The sequence below is a fragment of the Gopherus flavomarginatus genome, chromosome 10, assembly GCF_025201925.1.
Source record: "Gopherus flavomarginatus isolate rGopFla2 chromosome 10, rGopFla2.mat.asm, whole genome shotgun sequence".
Classification (NCBI taxonomy): Eukaryota; Metazoa; Chordata; order Testudines; family Testudinidae; genus Gopherus; species Gopherus flavomarginatus.
In genome coordinates, this window is record NC_066626.1 from 23050338 (window position 1) to 23057484 (window position 7147).

The following is a 7147-nucleotide window of genomic DNA, read 5'->3' on the forward strand; positions in this document are numbered from 1 at the left end:
AGAAAAGACCAGGAGTGTGACGGTGCTGCCCGTGGGAGCCAGCTGAGGTCACTCAATCAGGGTGAACTGCAAACAAAACGGGGCAGACAAACCCCAAACGCTGGTGGTTATTCCAATACTTAGATTCACCAAGCCAGCACAGAACAGCTTCTATAATACCTCACTGGTTACTTAGGCCATGGCTACACTAGAGAGTTGCAGCGCTGGTGAGGGGGTTACAGCGCTGCAACTTAGGACGTGGCCACACTTGCAAAGCACTGCCAGCGCTGCAACTCCCTGGTTGCAGCGCTGGCTGTACACCCGGTAGAGCCTCGGGTGTAGCGATTCCAGCGCTGGTGATCCAGTGCTGGTCAGCAAGTGTGGACCCCACTAGCGCTTTTATTGACCTCCGGGGTATAAGGAGGTATCCCAGAATTCCTGTCCACAACAAACCGGAAGAAAGGGAGAGGTCGGAGTTCAGCCAAACTGCTTATTTAAAAAACAAACACAGCTCCTGTTTGCTGAGCGAGCGGAGGCAGGCAGGGGAATTACTTTGGAATGTTCACAGCTGTTTGCTTGAAGAGAGAAACAGCACGCTCACACGGCAGAGGGGGAGGGGGAAGTCCATGTTGAGCAGATGCTTATCTGGTCTGACGGCTATTTAGGAGTACATAATTTGCATTTAGTGAATGAGAGAGGGGTGGGGGATGGGGGTCAAAACTTTTAAAATGATTGAAGGTAGGCACTGTGTGTCTTCCAGTCCTTAGAACTTGCAAGGCAGGGAGCTGAGAACAGTGTCAACTCCAAAAATCCATTCTCTCTGTCTCCCCCACGCTCCCTGTCACATTCCACCCCACCCCCCTCTTTTGAAAAGCACGTTGCAGCCACTTGAATGCTGGGATAGCTGCCCACAATGCACCACTCCCAACAGCGCTGCAAATGCTGCAAATGTGGCCACACTACAGCACTGGTAGCTGTCAGTGTGGCCACACTGCAGCGCTGGCCCTACACAGCTGTACGAACACAGCTGTAACTACCAGCGCTGCAGAACTGTAAGTGTAGCCATGGCCTTAGAAGTTTAAACCATGCAGTTCCCTTAAAGTGCCCAGCCTCAGGCCTCCATCCAGACACACCTGTCAGATATGATGATGATACCTGAAAATCTTACTTCATCATATAAAAGAAAAGGTTCTTCCAATCCCAAAGGATCAGCCACACACCCAGGTTCAATTATAACTTAGATCTTACCCAAAATACACGCTATAGCCAATTCTTATTAACTAAGCTAAAATTTATTAGAAAAGAAAAGAGAGAGTGTGTTGGTTAAAAGATCAATATACATACAGACTTGAATTCAATTCTTGAGGTTCAGATACATAGTAGAGGTGAGCTTGTAGTTGCCAAAGGTCCTTTTAGAAATAGTCCATAGGTTACAGTCTAATGTCCATATTCAAGGTGGCTCCAGTCAATGACTGGGAATCTCAATCCTTATGGCTTAAGGTTTCCCCTTCTTGAAACCCAAAGCAGATCTGAGATGAAGCAGGATCGTGTCCCAGGTTCTTATACATTTCCAGCAGCCTTTCGGCCTGAGAAAACAATAGGCTTAACTTCTTCTCCCAAACATCCTGGCAATTAGCACAGAGTAATTTATCCATTAAACAGTTTTGATACAGGTTACCACAACCTTCAAAGAGACACATAGACAATAATACTATTTTACTCGAGTATCATCATAAATGCTAGTATTCCTTTTTTGATCTTTGAATTAAAACTATAGCAATAGACAAGACTTGTTTGCTGACATCCCAAGACCTGAGCAAACACCTCCCCTTCTACTTCTAACAATGCAGACTTGCATTTCAAAGCTCTGTTCATTTACATATCTTGCTAATCAGTTCTTAAGGTTCACCCATAGGTCAGGTCAGTCGGTGAGGTGAGTTAATTAACTCTTTCTGGCCCTGTCACCTTTCAGTGAGATATTATATTACACTCATAACGTCATAAGGAGACAATAAGAAAACATCCATTGTATCGGATGCCAAACATGTTAGCAGCATTGAAGACCTCAGAAGTGAGGCAGGCACCCCCAAAGACAAGACAACAAATAGGAGATAACGATGAGAAGCCCAACAATAACCATCAAATGATAACAGCAGAAAACCCCAAGATTAACATCACTTAAGGACTAATGATTACAGGATGATATTGCAAAATGCATGGACTCAAATGGGAATTTACGACTATAAAGCTGGGGTGTTTTGCCATGGAACTCTGGGTTCAGTCCTGCAAAGCCTCAGAGCATCGGACTGAGACTGACGGAGCCCAGCTCCTCACTTGTGCTCAAGCTAACTGGCCATTAGATTGACTTGACCTACAACAGACAGGTAACTATAAACATCAACTAGCAGAACGTGTGTGTGTGTAAAAAGCATATGCTAATTGTTGTATTTTCAATAAATGCGGCATATTTGCCTTTCCACCCGAAAAGATCCCATGTGCTTTGTATGAGCATAACATAGGGGCCTTGGAATAAGCTAGCACCTGATGTGCCAGCATCACAACTGCCTTTAACATAACTGAGGCAGTGCACTAGCTTTAAAGAGTTTTTTCAGTCCCTTCCCAGCACAGATCTCTACCTCCAATGCTATATGCATCCATCCAGCTCCATCCAGCTCTGCTGGTTATGGTCATTTTCTGCTGTGGGGACTTCTTAGGGACAGAAACAGCCAGTTGTTGGTGCTCCATGCTATCCATGCTGCACAAGAACAGGCATCAGGAGAACTGGGTTCCATTACCTTATTGTGGTTGGCATGAGCTTTGTTGATTTGCATTAATATATTTTAGATTTATAAGATGTCCCCTTCCATAAAGCTAAGGCCATATAAGTCCACATAAATTTGGAGGTCGATCCTCCCCCCTGCCCCCCCCAAAAGCCCATTCCTACTAAAAAAACCCCAAACCCCTCCTGCCCATTTTAAGTGTTTATGAAAGGTCCTGGATTGTTAGCCCCGAGAACACAAGTCCTCATCATCCAGAGAATAGAAACATCAAGAAGAGGATAGCTCAGCCTCCATGTCATTCTAGACTTCTCTGGCTTTATCAGTTCCTCTGCAAGACTCCAATGGCCAGTATATCACCTTGCATTTAGTTTCCACTTGCACAGATGTACCAAGAACAGAGAAAACAAAGGAGAGACAGCTTGGTGAAGAAAGTTATTTTATTTACCAACTGGACAACTCTTGGTTGTTCGCTTACACACACAGTTCTTTCTGAGGCTGGTCTTTTATCACCTGCAGCAATTTCAAAGGCATCTTCTTTTTCCGGGGTCCAGGCTGCTTCCCCTCTCTTCCTCTGCGTATCCCACCAGTTTCGCTACTAAATTCCTATTTTTTTTCCATTTTGTTCTCTGTTGTGCAAAGTCCCCCATAGTGATAATTGGGCCTACCTTAACTGTGAGCTCAACTATGAAAGTGTCAAACATCACAATAACCTGTAACAACAAATATTGATGGGAAAAGGTGCAAAAGTGAGACAAAAACCAAATTAGTCCAAACAAGAAGGATTGCCATTGTTATTCAAAGACTACGTTAAGATCATGACTGGTAAACAAAAACACTGTGGAACTGGAAATCAATGAACTAAAATTAGTGGGCTGGAAACTAGGTCTAATTGGTGGACAAAATAATGAGAGGACAGACTATTCCACCCATCACTTCCTTTTGGGTCCTTAACGAAAGAAACTTGGGGAGAAATGTTGGTTATTGGAACAAGCTCTATTGACCTGCCTAGCAACCTTTCTGAACTTCCCTGCTCAGGTGGTCCAAGGGACCCTGGGATACCCACCCACACTGCACTGCTCACATCAGTGCAGTGTGCTGCTACATGCACATAAGGATTGTGCCATACTATGGTGTAAGCACAGCATTGTGAACACATCCCACTGAAATAGTTGTATGGCTTTAAGTTACTCAGTGTCAATGATACTGGTGCAACATGCGTGTGTAGACAAGCACTCACCATGGTGGGAGATTGTGGCAGTAGCATAAATTGAAGTTACCAATCTACGGCATACTCCTGTGGAAACAAATCAAGATGAAAGGACCTTCTGCCCACTGTTAACCACCTTGATATTTTAACTGGAAAATAACTGTGCAGAGCTCTCTCCAGAGAGAGGACACAGAGCAAGGAGGTCTTCCCTATCTATCTAGCACAACCGTAGAGATGCAATCAGGCTCCCACAGAACTCTGCCCAGACCTCTTGAAACATCTTCCTGATGCCCAAACCGCAGAGCTCTATATCTGTGATTAGTCCACATCAGCAGGGCCGGCGCTACCATTTAGGCAGCCTAGGCAATCGCCTAGGACGCCAGAATAATTGGTGCACGCCGTTTTGCCGGAGGGGGCGGCAGGTGGCTCCGGTGGAGCTGCCGCAGTGGTGCCTGCGGAGGGTCCGCTGGTCCGCGGCTCCGGTGGAGCTGCCGCAGTCATGCCTGCGGGCGGACGGTCGGCTCCTCGCGCGGCTCTGGTGGACCACCCGCAGGCATGACTATGGCAGCTCCACCGCAGCCGCAGAGCACCGGACCCTCCGCAGGTACCACTGCGGCAGCTCCACCGGAGATGTGGGACCAGCGCGCGGGGCGGCGAAATTGCCGTCCGCCTAGGGCGCTCAAACCCCTAGTGCCGGTCCTGCACATCATTAAGATATTAAGAGAATGGCACTTTCAGATTGGATGCAACACACATATATACATTGCTCTTTTAAACCTTTCACATTCCTGAGTGCTCGACTATAGGCAGAATAGGAGGACTGGGTTGTTTGCCATACGGTAGAGCAGCGGTTCTCAGTCGGTGGGTCGGGACCCCAAAGTGGGTCACAATCAGGGCCGGCTCCAGGCCCCAGAGTGCCAAGTGCGTGCTTGGGGCGGCATGCCGCGGGGGGCGCTCTGCCGGTTGCCGGGAGGGCAGCAGGCCGCTCTGGTGGACATCCCGCAGGCGTGCCTGCGGAGGGTCCGCTGGTCCCGCGGCTCCAGTGGAGCTTCTGCAGGCATGCCTGCAGGAGGTCCACCGGAGCCGCGGGACCGGCAAGCGGCAGAGCTCTCCCTGCGGCGTGCTGCTATGCTTGGGGCACCGAAATGGCTAGAGCCGGCCCTGGTCACAATCCTGTTTTAATGGCGTCATTAGGGCTGGCATTAGACTTGCTGGGGCCTGGGGATGAAGCTGAAGTCAGAGCCACATTGCCCAGGGCTGAAGCCCTCAAGCCTTGTCTTCACTTCCCCTCCTGCCCCTAGGTGGCAGAGCTCAGTCATGTAGTCATTTTTGTTGTCAGAAGGAGGGTCATGATGTAATGAAGTTTGAGAAACCCCGCTACAGAGATCAGAATTCACAGGCAGGCCCCCACAGCCTGCAAATGAAGATGCCACTGGCTTAGTGTTAAAAAGAGCGTGCCATTGTTTTGCCTCAGCAAATGTATTCTAATACTTCAGGTCTGGCAAGGGCAAAACCATTTGCTAAAATCCTAATAATGCAAATTAAGAATTGCTTTCCCGTCCTCCTGGTACTGTAGTGTTAGGTGATGCTATCACCCAAATCCAAACTTGAACCTGAAACTATTCAGCAAGAAGAACATTTAAAAAGTGCAGCTGCTAATCAATACCTTCCATAATTGAACCTGAGCTGCTCTCCAGTTTGTAGAATTATGGGATGATCTTGGAGCAGATAAGACATTTTGAGTCACATTCACAGTGGCCACTGAAGTGAGCAGTGTTGGCCAGCTGTAGACAATGGGAGAACTTAGGCTAAGGTCTTCAGATGATATTTGGCTAGCATAAATATCACACTATATTGCAAACACGAGAGTGTACACAAAATAAACCCTTATAACAAAATATGATGTTGTCCCAATACACTTAGCACAATCTTCCAATTAAAAGAAAACTGCTAAGAGCTACTGTCACTTGGACAGAGTGTTTTAAGAAAATCAAGAGGCTTAGCCAAAGCAGACCACCACCCAGAAAACCAGGGTCTCAAACTCAATTTACCTTAGGGCCAGTCCTCAAATCCTCCCAGTGGGCCAATAACTTCACTGAAGATGGTGTTCCCACCACCTCCCAGCCTGTTTCCCACGCTCCCTTGGCCTCAATGCTGTCCCTGATGACTTTGCCCAGCGACTAGTGATGCTGCCTCCATGGCTGACTCTGCCCAGCAACTAATGATAGTATCTCGGTCCCTCTCCCCCCAGCCAATGGGAGCTGCAGGGGCGGTGCCTGTAGTAGACAGCTGGCAACATGGCTGCATGCATCTCTCCTCAGCCACCAGCAAGGATAGGAAATCGCTTGCAGGGAGTGGAGCTGCCCCAGGTGAATGACGTGTTGCCAAGTGCAACCCCTGGGAGGGTCCCAGAATGGAGCAATGATGCAAGGAAGGGCATGTGAATCTCTCCTGCCTGCTCCACCTCCCAACCCCCTCAACTGGTGGTCATGAGGGCCAGATGAAAGAACTTTTTTGAACGTTTTCATGGGCTGCAGTGGGGAGGTTCTCAGGCTGCAGTTGGCTGCAGGCCAGGACTTTGAGACCCCTGCAGAAGACCATTTCACAAACTCGAAATTGGCCAAAAAAATTGTTCTAACTGGAGACAGCCATCAGATGGCTGTAGCAGATTTGCTTAAGAAGGAGAGAATGAATTTGGTGGAATATACAACCTTATAGAAATTATTTAAGTTTTTACCCCAGTAGTAGGCTTGTGTGCCCCACCACAATGCAGTCACAGAGTTTAATTACTGGCCCTTCCTCTCTATACTAACATGAGTTGGAAATGTACTGGAGGTAACAATCAATTCTTCTGGCTAATTAAAGGAAGCACTGAAAACAGAAACCCCTCCATACCTGTTTGGCCAGAGGAATGACTAGTAGTCATTAAGGTGGCTAGGGAACTAAAGGAGTCCCAGAGGGAAGGTTATTTTCCAGGAAACAAAGGCATTAGCACCATCACCACCTACCAGCAGAGCAGGTCCATCTCTGACTAGGAAATGTTTCTCTTTTGGTGTTTGTGGTTAGTGTGAATGAGCCTGTGAGACCTTTCTATCTATAATGAACTCATCCTCCGCACTGAAGAGTCAAGTAGAGCCTGGGTAAAGGTCCTGATAATCTCCCCCCAAAAACCATTTGGAAG